The 12,663-nt window shown below is 47.4% G+C and overlaps 1 protein-coding gene across 1 annotated transcript in view; it reads left to right on the top strand.

Moving 5' to 3' along the window:
* Nucleotides 1–6,658: 6,658 nt before the first annotated feature.
* The window catches only part of DMBX1 (diencephalon/mesencephalon homeobox 1), a 36,568-nt gene continuing 30,563 nt past the window's right edge, over nt 6,659–12,663 (top strand). The window contains exon 1 of the mRNA XM_081916520.1: nt 6,659–6,947. The gene's annotated coding sequence lies outside the window, so the exon portion shown is untranslated. The remainder of the gene's footprint in view (nt 6,948–12,663) is intronic.

The raw sequence follows: 12,663 nt of genomic DNA, 5'->3' as shown, positions 1-12,663 counted from the left end.
GCTTACAGTGCAAGCCTAACCTTGTCTACTCAGAAGTAAGTTCTGTTGAATTCACTGGGGCTTACTCCCAGGTAAGTTGCAGCCTGAGTTTTTAAAAGACGACCATTGCTTTACATGCCTGTATAAAAGGAAAGAAAGAAAGAAAGAAAGAAAGAAAGAAAGAAAGAAAGAAAGAAAGAAAGAAAGAAAGAAAGAAAGAAAGAAAGAAAGAGAAAAGATGGTTTGTTTTGCTTCAGTAAACACCGGTGAAATCTTCACTCAGGGATTCTTTCGATCCAGACAGAGGAGGAGGGCAAAACAACCCAGAATCCTTGGCAGGAACCAATAGCTGTGATGCCTCCTGACCCTGAGATCACCTTGCATCAGAATTAGAAGTCATCAAAGGGGTGACACAGCAGTCAAGGTGCCCACTTTCTACTCAAAAGAGGGCAATCAGTTGCTCATGTCATGAATATATATCAGAAAGTGGGTTGGGACTGAATCAGTCATGGTGTAAAAAAAGGAGCATGTCAGAGAGCAGGCCAGCCCTTTGAAGCAGGTACCTTGAAAGGAAGGTGGGGGGGGGGAACCTCTTTAAGATGAAGTCTGTGCTAATAACATGTCCAGAAGATGGCTTCTGGCAAATTGCTTTGTTATTCTTGTCAAAAAAAAAAAAAGTCCCTTGGAAGCAGTCAATTTTAAACCATATATCAAAATGATTAATTGCCCTTAAATGAGCAGATGCTGAAGTACCCTTGAATAGAGGCAAAGAGGCTAAAGCCTTTTTGGATTGTGAGCCTAATGTATTCATTGAGTTGGCAAAATATCATTAGAGCTATTAATTAGCTGCAAGAACCCAAGCTTTGGAGAGTCCAAGGTGTTCCTGTTTGGGGTCCCCCCCCCGCCCATTTTTCCCCTAGGGGGGAAAGGGTCTTCCCGGGATAAGGGAAGCAGTTATTTTAGCCTGTGGAGAAAATGCTTGATGTTACACAGGTTGCCTGTTCTTTTGTAAACGGAAGCAGGGCTGTAGCTTCGCCTCCCTGGGACCGGCAAGGCTCCAGAGAGGTCCTTTTGGACAGGATCCTAAAAGAGTCACGCGGAGGGGGGGAGTCAAGCTGCAGCGAAATGGACGGCTCTCGCTTCCTAAGGAATGTATGTGTGCAGGCGGCCCGCCCCCGCCCCCCCCCCCCAGGGCTGATCTTGAGTTGGCCGGTCGGGATTGTATTGAGGAAACCAGAGCAGAAACTGGACCAAGCTGGCTCCACCGTAGAAAGGCTATGGGGGGTGGAGAGGGGTGTCCTCCTGCTTATTATTTCGTAGGCTTTGCAGAAAAACTTCATTCGCAACCATGCGACATCATGTAGAATGGAGCCGATTTCGGGACCCTGGCGAAATGGTTGCTTTTTGTGAAACATTTGCTGCCCTGTGGGCGTGTAAAAGAGAAGTGCTGTTAAGAAAGGTTTGGGTTGTAAGAGCGAAAGAAAGATGTTCTGCACCCACAAATATGGGACCTTCTTGCTAACTTCCCCAAAGGATTTTGGGCATGGGGGCGGGGGGGGGCGAGAATCATGAGTCCCCTCAGCCCACACTTCAGACTCTCCGGGTATCAGCAAATCCCTAAAACTCAGCCTGCTCAGGGTTCTTTTGAAATCCTGCATCAAATATGTTTTCAATGAATTCATGGAAAAGGGGTTGGGGCTGGGGGTGGGCTATGGTGGAGGGGGGAAAGAGGGAAACTTTTTAAATCTGTTTAAGTTTATAAACAAGATTAAAGAAACAATGTCAAGGGTCTTATGGAAATGGTGATAGTGCCCCTTTAAATAACAGCAAGCGGAGATTTTCTATATCACTGTGCAGTTTAAATCTGTCTTGATGGACTGGACATTAGTCCTCCTTAAATCCTTCAGAAAGCAGCTTTAAGGAAAAAGGCTGAGAGGAATTTCTTCTCGCTTTAATTGCTTAAGAAACGGTTCCCACAATGAGCGGTGGCCTAGATTCGCCTCTCATTTAAGTTCTGATTTTTAAAAGTTCACAAGTTAATCCCCTTTCAGTCTCACACGAATGCAGTTGGCACAGGGGGACAAAGTAATGGACAATGTGCGGGGGGGGGACATTTCAAACCAATTTTTTTAAGGGGGGGGAAATCCAATCCCTTCCCCCACCCCAGCTAAAAAACATAAGGGGAGGAGGGAGGTAACCGGCATGGTGTTGATTTGGTTAAGCAGCTATTTTAAGACCTTGTTATCATTAGAATACGAGGTGACTTTATACATCATGGCGAACTACCTGATATAGGCAAAGAGATGGAAGGGCGCGCCCTCCCCTTTAACTCTCCGCGCTGCAAGGACGCAGAGAAGTCAAAAGGGAATAATTCCAACATATTTCCAAGGAAATATGGTTAACCCACCCACACCCACACAAAAAACCCCACCACATTTCTTACGCCACTAATTAGGATGCAAAAAACTTTGGGGGGGGTGAGCGCTGGAGAGATGCTCATTTTTAAAACTGTTTAAACTTAACAGAAAGGTGGTTCTTATTTTCTCTTCTTTTTGTTTTTAAAAAAAGACGCTTTAAGTTGTCACTCGAAAAATAACGGTGAGGTGTGAAGTAGTATTAAAAAAAAACACAGAACCGAGTGTCGCACTAAAATAATTATCAGTGGAAGTGAGAATAAAATGGGTGATGCTGGTGAAATCGCAATTTTGACAAAGATTGGAAACTTTGGTATGGAATTTAGAGAGAACGGTTCGAATTAAGTCAGTGGTGTTCATTCCCATACAGGCGCTTCGAAATCTCGCATCAGTCAGGTACAGGAAAGATTTTGTTATGTAGAAAGAAACTGGATTTCTTTTTTTAAAAAAAAAGATCTAAACTCAGATTACCATAAAAATAAAGAAAACATGGGGGCGTTATTTGATAAAGTTGTACCAAGTGAGTTTTCATATAATCCATAGTAAGATTAATGAAGCTGATCTTAGAACATTGTTGCATCAGAAGGAAAAACGTTCCTCGCTAAAAACGGTGGCGTTTTTGACATCCATTTTTAACCAGTTGCGTCTAGTAAAGAGAGTTTGGGTCGCATGGGTGTATATTATTTCAGCACACATGTTATAATTTTAAAAAGTAGTGAACAAAAATAATAATTTTATTGAAGTCCATAGAAGGGAGTAAAACATGTTTTATCAAATTATAATTAAAGCTTCTGCTTTTTTTGTTTGATTTACGAAATCGAATCCTGCCCTTTTGCTCAACAGATTTGTTTGCTCTTCTGCATTTTACTATCAAAATCTATTCTTTATAGATCAACTGGCAGGGTAAGATCACCGCAGGATAACTTAACTAAGCAGGATATGGGTCGGTTCTCCTCTGTGTATGATCTTAAAAATAATAATAACGTTTCAACCCAAACTACGATAATTAAGAAGACCGGAGAAAGTTGTCACCTTTGCTAAGTCCACCTCTCTCTCTCTCCCTTCCTCTTTCACACACACAGAGTAAGATAGGATAAGGTATGCTGTAAAACAACAGACGTGAAAAGGTAACTTTTGAATCGAACTTCTCTCCCGCTTCCGCCCAATCAAAAGAAGCGCAGGGTATTTATTTGTTTTGGCAAGTGCCCCCCCCCCACCACCAATCACCGTCACAACTCCGAGGAGCTACAGGTTTCTAAGGAAGGAGCTGCCCCTAAAAGGGCAGCATGGGAGCGACAGAAGAGAGAAGGGGACCGGGATAGAGCCGAGGGCGTTGCGAGGCGTTTGGGAAGCACCGTTTCCGGGGATTTGTAGAGGAACGCCTAGACTAAAAATAGGGAAAGGGTTCTGGTCTCTTTCCTCCACCATCGCTACTTCCTCCCTCCCCGCCAGTTTTAAACACGAGCTACAGTTACTGGCTTAAACAGACCAAGGGCAAGGAAGGTTGAAGCAAAACGCTAAGCGCTTTCTTTCTTTCTTTCTTTCTTTCTTTCTTTCTTTCTTTCTTTCTTTCTTTCTTTCTTTCTTTCTTTCTTTCTTTCTTTCTTTCTTTCTTTCTTTCTTTCTTTCTGTCGCCTTCTATTCCGATCGGTCTCGTTTTTGTTTTGAATGATACACCGCTATGCTGAAAAGTTTGCCCCAAGAAAACCCCCAAGCTTCAGGTTTGCCCCAAGAAAACCTCGCGTTGTCACTGCTTTTTGAGAAGCCTAACAAAACCAAAAAAGTTTGCACGAAACACGTGGGGCGGGGGAGGGAGAGAAAGGTGACAAGGTGACAAGCCGGGTTTCTGACCTTTCCTACTGACCCGATTTCATTTTCCTTGTCAGGAAAACAGAGAAATAGATAGCTCCGCGTGACACCTGCAGGCCAGGTGATCAAACTTTTATGGATGGATCAGAAGAGGAGGAGGGCTGCCTAGCGGCGCGGGGAAGTCTCCTCACAACCCCAATCGCCACCTCTGGAAAGCCTTCGAAAGGAACATTTAAAATAAAAATGCATCTTCAGTTATTTTTCTCTCTCTTACCCCTATTTGTTTGGAAATGGATTTAAATAGCTTTGCTCTTTCTGGGGACATGCACGTTAAAAAAATAATAATCATATTTCGTGTCCCCCCCCCCTTCTTTAAGTAGTTCAGCGCCTAAGACTTTATGATCTCCACTGCGTCTTCCACACACACATACACACTTTTTTGCTAGAAAATATATAGGCTTAAATTAAAAGGTATTCCTTCTCTCCTCACTCCCCCCTTTCAGTCTTTCTTGTTCCCTTAATTCCTGCCTAAACGGTTTTGCTCTGGGAGAAGAAATCTTTTCTAGAGGAGGGGGGGAGAAGCCCTCAAGAAGAGAAGGGTATTATTGTTTTAATCCTCTTATCCGCAGTCATTTTAAAACAGGGCGTTTTGGAACCTGAAATGGCGTCTTGTCCTCCCCAATCCCATCCTAAATCCTTCTGGGATGGGAGAGACTCGAAAGGCAAAGAACCCCCCTGGCATCTATTAGCGGTCCCCGCGAAGGCTTTCAACAACTGCCCTTTTCGGCAGCAAAGGCATGACAAAGCCGAAAAGCAAATAAAACCAACGCTGTGCAGTTAGTCAACTCTGCCAAAAAAAAAAAAGTGGGAGAGAGAAAGGGAGAGAAAGGGAGCTAGTCTTGGCTGCCTGCGGAGGGAGAAGGGGGCGAAGAGAGACCTGCAAGGTCCATGCAGAAGAATGTGTGTGCGCGCGTGTGACGGGAGGTTGGAGGTGTGGGGGTCGGTGTGGGGGTGACAGCATAGAAATCCAAGGGGGTGGAATCTGTTCTGTCCACCCCATTGTGCCACATCTACTCCTCCCGCCTCATTTTAATCCCTCGGATTATGTAGGGATCCAATCTTAATCCCACCGGGAGTCTTCCCGCACACCCAGAGGTGGGGGACGGTGGGAGGCCACCCCTAAACCCCGCGTGGGCCAGTTCAATTTCCTACGCCTTGCCTAGATGTTATTGTTTATATCCAGTTACCTCTTCGTTGTAATAATAGTAATAGTAGTAATAATAACAGCAACCACCTCTCTTTACGTTCCTATGCCAAACACGTTGGTTTGGAGCGAAAGGGCTTCACTTCTATCCAAATGTAGGAGTGGGGAGCTGTGATCGTCGTTAAAAGCGGGTCAGAAACGTCATCCACTGAGAAGTACACCGCTGAGCACGCGCTGGCGCCTCAGGGTTAGAGTGTAGTAATCGGGCCAAGGTCAAGGGCGCAGTCGCCGCTAGGCAACTTCAGACTTTTCCTGACTGGGAAGATCTCCCTCCTGTTTGACCTGAGGAACTGAGATAGGTGATCCTTTCCCCAGAAGCCTCTTTTTGGAGATCCCTCTATGCCTTACACCGGGATTCGCCAAGCTGATGCCCTCCAGATGTGGTCAAGCTGAGAAATCCTGGCAATTAGCCATTTCTGACAGACATTCCGGCCAACCACATCTGGAGGGCACCAGGGAGCCATAGATCTAGGTGAAGGCAAGAGAGGGCCTTGGTTTTTGGTTGTGGGGCTGAAACTAGACTCTAAGGAAGACACTCGGTGATTCGATGCATAAGTATATTGGAATTGGCAGCAAGTGTCAGACGCAGCAAGTCCGGCTTTAACATTTCCAGAGAGAAACTGACCTGATCCGAAAGGAAACGCGTCATATAAAGAGCGCGCATCTGCTCCCAGCGGAGCGGCCAGATCAAACCCCCTTCAGGGGGCAGCCAGCAGCCAGCCAGTCACGCCGGCCCTGGCAATGCAGCCTTCCAATATATCGTATATAAATGTGAAGGGAATGTGAATTGTATGGCGATGCTTGCCAGTAGGCCCTTGCCAAAAGAGGCAACTCCTTTGCGATCAAACTTAGAGAAAAAGGCCAAGAGGCGTCTCTCCGCCTTGGAGAGCCGCGGTCACTTTTCTCAGGCTCAGATCCACCACCCACTCCGGCCACTTATTAAACTCTCCTCTGCCCCTCCGCTTCTTCCACGCCAGCCTGGCTTGCTCTGATGATCTGCCAGGGATTCAATTAGACTGTTGCACCTGACTAGGCTTGGAGTAAATGACTAGAAGGGGAGGGGGGCAAAAAAAAAAAGCAGCCCATCCACCCTACTCCTCTTAAGTTGCTATTAGAAGAGTAAGAAGGAGGCGGAGGGAGACTTGGCGGCGGCGGCGGCGGCGGGGAGAGATCGGCAAGCCTCCCTCTTGATTGACAGGGTGAAGGACCATTGAAAATCTTGCAGGGTAGCTCCCAGGTCTGTGTGAAGCTCCTTTTAAAAATCCTTCCTGATTCCTCCTCCCCCAGTAGATGGCAGCTTTGCAGGACCCAGAGACAATTGGGAAACCCGGAGCAGGAGGAGGCAGGAGTAAGGCGAGCGCTCCCCTTCCGCTCCCGAGTCCCTTTCTGGGCACCCCACGCTCCCGAGTGAGACCCTGACGGAGGCTCCCCCCGGGCCGACTGCAGCCGAGCCTGAGAGAGGCGAAACTTCGGCTCCCAAGGTATGGCCTCCGCATCCCGCTTGCCCCTCCCTCTGCTTGACAGAGGAACTGCCCGGCGCTCGAAACTTGGCCCAGAGGTTGGTCCTTCCGCGCGTGGATCCCCCGGCGCAGAGCCTGGGCGAGCGAGCCCGAGCTAGCAAGGAAGGAGCGTTTACACCCGGGAAGCGCGGGGAGGTTTGGCGACCATGGCTTTCTCTCTCTCTCCCCCACCCCGCTTGCTGGAGAGGTGGGTGGGACTGGGCTGTGTGGTCGTGGGGCTCGTTTCTTCGCAGCAAAGTTTCCAAAGTCGACGCTGTGCTCTTGCGCCGGTTGTCACGGGCCGGTTCCCTATTTCACAGCCAGGCACTGACCCCGCGTGTGAGTGACTAGGCGGCTACTGACTAGCCGAGGCTTCCCATCTCCCACCGTTGACCCAGTGTATCATTTCTGGCCAGATGGCTGGACTGCTGTCCGTTCCGCCAACTCTTTCTTCTTCCTCTTTTCCTCCCTTCTTCCCTTTGAACGGCTCCGCTTTTGGGGTTTGTTCTGGCTTGGCTTCATTTGGAATATATTAGTTTGCCCCGTAAATGTTTTTTTTCTTTCTTTACCCCTCCTTCCTCACCCCACTCCCCTTTACTAAATAGAGACAAATCTCTTGCCTCGCTTTTCGAATGTAATTTTTAGCAGATGGTTAAAGAAATAAAATTCAGGCGCACAGATCCGTGTGGTTAAAAGCTTTTGCTTGGACAAGAGGCGAAGCCGCGCCACAAATGGTTTTAATACTCCACTTCAAATCTTCAAATTTGTCAAGTCTCCCCTTTGTACTTTCCATAGTACAGGCTTTAGGAGAAAGTGAAGAAGGTGAAAGTTTTGTCTGTGTTTGTTTGTTTGTGTGTGTGTGTTTAAAAGATACTTCATTCTCCCACTGTTTTCCCTACATCCCTTCTATTTGCCTACGGGCAATTAACAGCGCATCTCTTCGTCTGTAGGCACCAGTGGTAGATTGTCAATTTCACCCCTATTTACATAATGATGTTTTAATAAGCTAAACAGCCTAGTGAGGTCCAAGGGGGAGAGAAACGGGGGCGAGGGGTGGGAATCTGGAGACAGGGGGGCGGGGGAGATTTCAGGCAAAGAGGAGAAACCAGCGCTAGTGGTGGAGATACAGCTCAATAGCAGGAGAATGGGTCTGGATCTGGGGGTTTTTTTTACCTGGTGGATAAAAATAAATTACAATTGCGGGGCGTGGGAACGCTGTTTGCGAGCAAAGTATGTGAAATAGATGGCCTTGAGATCCTCCCCTCAACCGTTGCTAATGCGAATCAGCTGTAGATACACCGGCAATCCAGTTCAGCCCCAAAGTGGAGGCACCCCGGATTCGAGGATTATGCGCTCGAAATCTATGCAAAAGTTTATTCTGAAGCAAGTCAAGCCAAGTTCAGTGGGACTTCTTCCTAAATGCGTGTGCACAGGATTTCAGAGTCAATGAGACTTCAATGCTGCAATCCTATACACACTTACCTGGGAGTAATAAGTCCCATCGAACTCAAAAGGCCTTTCCCCTGAGCAAACTTGGACAGGACCGGGACGCGTTGGCCTTTTAAGGAGACTACAGAGGTAGACACTCCGGAACTTTGCCTTCACTTGAGTTATGGTTCACGCTGCCTTGTAGGTGTCTGTTGTTGCTGGTGGTTTCCTTGGTGAAGCCAGCCGCTCCTTCCCCCTCAACCCTGCTCGCTCCTTCATTCCGCCCCCGTCCTTGCAAGGCCCCAGTTAAAATATGCTTCAAACCCACATACTTAAATAGGCGACATTCGAAGGGGAGATAGGCCTACATTGCCAGAGATTTCCCTCGGATCGTGGGATAGCGGGTAGGGGAAGATTGGAAGACGAATCAGCGTGGACGGGAAGTCTGGGCAAGGACCATTTTTCTCTCCTTGGGTAAATCGGGACACTCAGCGGAGAAGTAGCCCTACAACTCATTGATAGTAATAGCAAACTTGCGTCTATCTACTCAGAAGTAAACCTCCATGGCTGGGGTGGATGAACGTTGTAGTCAAAGATATCTGGCAGGGGGCGCAAAGCTGGGGAATCTGTGGCTCTCCAGATGTTGTCGGACACCAGTTCCCATCAGCCCCAGCCAGCAGGGGCAACAGTCGGAGATGACGGGAGTTGTCTTCCAGCAACCTCTGGAGGGCAACCAGCCTAAGCCGCCCCACTGTGCACGTGAGTGGGGGTGGGGGTATTACTCAATCTGTGCCCCTGTTTGGATCCAGGCAGATGTAGATTTGCATATGGGGGAGGGGCAGTTCAAGAAAATCAGGAAATGTGCTTCCTTTCTTGGTGGGCCAACCCAATATGCAGGTTTTGTACCTTTAAGGCCCCTTGAACTTGGTGAGAGGCGCACAGGATCGGGTTGCGCCCCTTTCGAAGTCAAATGCTATACTTCTGAGTCATCATCAGGTGTTTGGAATTCAGTCTCGTGCTTAACAATATACAATGGTATCTCGGGTTAAGTACTTAATTCGTTCCGGAGGTCCGTTCTTAACCTGAGACTGTTCTTAACCTGAAGCACCACTTTAGCTAATGGGGCCTCCTGCTGCTGCCGCGCCGCCGAAGCACAATTTCGGTTCTCATCCTGAAGCAAAGTTCTTAACCCGAGGTACTATTTCTGGGTTAGCCGAGTCTGTAACCTGAAGCGTATGTAACCTGAGGTACCACTGTAATTCAAACTCCATGTGAGCAACCTTAAGCACACTTACTTACAACCGAGTAAGTCCCGCTGAACTCTGTAGGCTTAACTCCTCTGAGAAACTCCCTTAGGATTCTGAGGGGCCATTTAAGATCAGGCTGCTCTGAAGAACAAGAATTCCGTGACTCTTTACAAAATGATTTTTTTTGGGGGGGGGGGAAGCGAATGGTTTTAAGCAATACTATCCGCTTATTTTCTTCTGATCAACACTAATATGACTTTAAATTGGGGGGGGGGAGTTTTGGTTTCCTGTTACTTCTTGAGTATTTTTCTGGGGGGGAAGGTCGGGGAGGCAAAGTTTGAGAAATAATTTTCAAATACAAATGCAGAGGGAAGCTGGAAATCGACCTTTACAACAACAACAACATCTCTCCAACTTCCGGACAAATGTATTTTACCTCGGTGATTTCATTAACTCGTCCGCCCGCGTGTGTTCGGCTGCTGCCTCTTATTTAGACGGTTAGGTGGTGTTTGCCACCAGGTCCGAAATCCAGTATCCTTGAGAGAGGAGCAAGCCGTAGGCATTCACGATTTCAGGTCAGATGCGCTGCCCTGCGCTCCTATTCCAAATCGGAGTCAGCCTACGATTGCATTGTCAGTGAATAAATTGTCCTCGAAATGTCAACCTGCCTTTCCCAGGAAAACGCCCCCTAAACGAAACGAGTTAAGTCCCACTGACTTCAACGAAACTTTAATTCCCAAATAAATCTGAAGGTCGCAGCCTTTTTAAAGTGGCGCGAATCGAAAGATAACTGAGAGAGTCGTTGAATGAACAGGTTTAGCTATTTGTTTGAACCATTCATTCTTACGGAGCAACCAAGCAAGAACTGAACTCAAACCGATTGTGTAAAGTTTACACCCACAAAGGCGGAAGTCGGGCAAACACGCGTGACTTCTCCACTAGCAATATATGTGCTGTGTGTGTGTTCCCCGGAAGAAAGTGATGGGCAACCGTTTAAGCCGAAATACTTGGACTTAAGCAGGTTTGGTTTCATGGGTGTACTAAAGCGCGCCAAGGTTCTAGTCCCTGGCACGGAGCCTTTAACGGGATTGTGGATCGGGCTCAATAAACGACGCTAGTTCGGTCCTGTATCGCAGAGGGCGAAGCTGGTTCTGAACATGGCCGGTGGTTTTAAAAGACACCCGCTTCCCAAAAAAAGAGTGGGGGGGATAGACTGTGGGTCAACGAGGACTCCTAGCGGGCTCTAAATGAGAGATCCGAGGCACATTCGTTTGTCCGTAAACTAACAGGAAAGCAATGGACTTGTCTGCACAAATAAAACGTTTGTAGAAAACAAAACCAAAGTGTGCACGCTGTGCCCAGGTGAAAATCTACGGTCTCTCTTTAACTTTTTACATTGGCTTTCTCCACAAACAATGGTTTGTTTAGATCTGGATGACAACCCCCAAGCCGCCCCCTCCATCTTCATCTCAGGGACCTCGAGTCAAATGTATCCGGCTGACCTGTAGGCTGCAGCAGGACCTCGGGTGGAGCGCTGCCCGTTAGCCCCGAGGTTTAGTTTCTGACTGTCTATAGACAGGGACTATTTCATTTTATTTGTATTTTATTTGCTACGGCTTCACTCTTTAGGGAACTCTAGGTTGTTGTTCGTAAGAGGCAGCCGGTACAAAATATTAGCTCGCTGCCTTCTGATATTTTGGAAACGGTGCCTTTTGAAAGCGCTCTAACGTTTCTCAGAGCCCGGGTCCCAAAGAAGTAAACTCGGAAGTCAAATCCCATTCACGCCCAATAGGCTTTCTCTCCCCCTGCCCCCATTAAAATTGCAATCCCCGCGAGAAAGCCCAATGGAACTCAAGGGGATTTAGTTCCAAGTTGACACGTTCTAGAGTTAGGCTGTAAATCGCTGGAGATCGCAAGCTAAGGGAAGACTTTGAAGCAGAGTTTAAAGTGTGTGTGTGTTGTACTGTTGATGACAAAAGTCTCTGGCTACACAGACGACTTGAGAGGCTTTAGAAATTTGGCGAAGCTTTGGCCCTTGCCATTTCCCCGATCCTGAATGTTCAAGGCGTTCGCAAAGGCTGCGCGGGTTTTTCCTCTCCTTGCTGCGCGCCGATTTAAATCCCTGACATTTAATTTTGTTCAGGGAACTTCCCGCTGGTCCGGCCTGTCACCTCGCCCCAGCTGCTAGGATAACCACCCCAGGACGTCTTCCTTGGGGTCCCTCTGCCTTCTATTGTACATCCCATTTCCACTCGCCCCCCTTCCCACCCCCCTTTCAGTTCCACTTGGTTGACTCTTCAAATTTTCCATGTAAATGACAGTAATAAATATCTAATCATGTCCTGCAGCTATATATATACGGCTCTCTGAGCAGGGCCTCATTAATGAAACATCAAGCGAAAGGGGGAGAAAGTTTCTTTCTTTTCTTCTTTCTTCCAGGCATTGTGGAGAAAACTGTTTGCGAAGTACCCACGAATCACAAGAGAGCGTGGAATAGCCTAAGAACGCCGTTTATCTCTTGTAATCATCATCATCAACAAAAAAATTTATTTCGAGCCCTGATGGCTGGCTAGCTTTATATATTATGTAGCTATGAGTGTGTCGCGATGTGTGCGGGGAAAATAATGTTAGGAACCTCCATTTAAACAGCTCCGACTTTATCAACACAATCCACGGCGGAGCGTCTCCTGCGGAAGCTCCTTTGAAATGAATGAGAGAGGCGAGGGACTAGCTCTTGCGCACCCTTCACTCATTTCAGAGGGGGTCCTGGAGGTTCCTGCCCCTTACCTTTTGCAAGATCGCTATTAACAATCTTTCGATAGCTTGCTTCAAAAGCTACGCGCGTGTGTTGTATAGCGAGTTTCCAAAGTGAAAAAGTGGTGGTTGTTGTTTTTCAGCAGAAATGAACTTTCTCTCCGCACCCCCAGAAAAAGAAAATCCATTTTGGGTGCTGTGTGTTAAGTAGCCAGACCAGGTGGGGTGAGGAAGGAAGAGAGGGAGAGAGAAAACAATATCACAGGCTA

The sequence above is a fragment of the Podarcis melisellensis genome, assembly GCF_964234715.1.
Source record: "Podarcis melisellensis genome assembly, chromosome: 6".
In the NCBI taxonomy this organism is placed as follows: domain Eukaryota; kingdom Metazoa; phylum Chordata; class Lepidosauria; order Squamata; family Lacertidae; genus Podarcis; species Podarcis melisellensis.
This window is presented reverse-complemented; position numbering and strand designations above follow the sequence as displayed.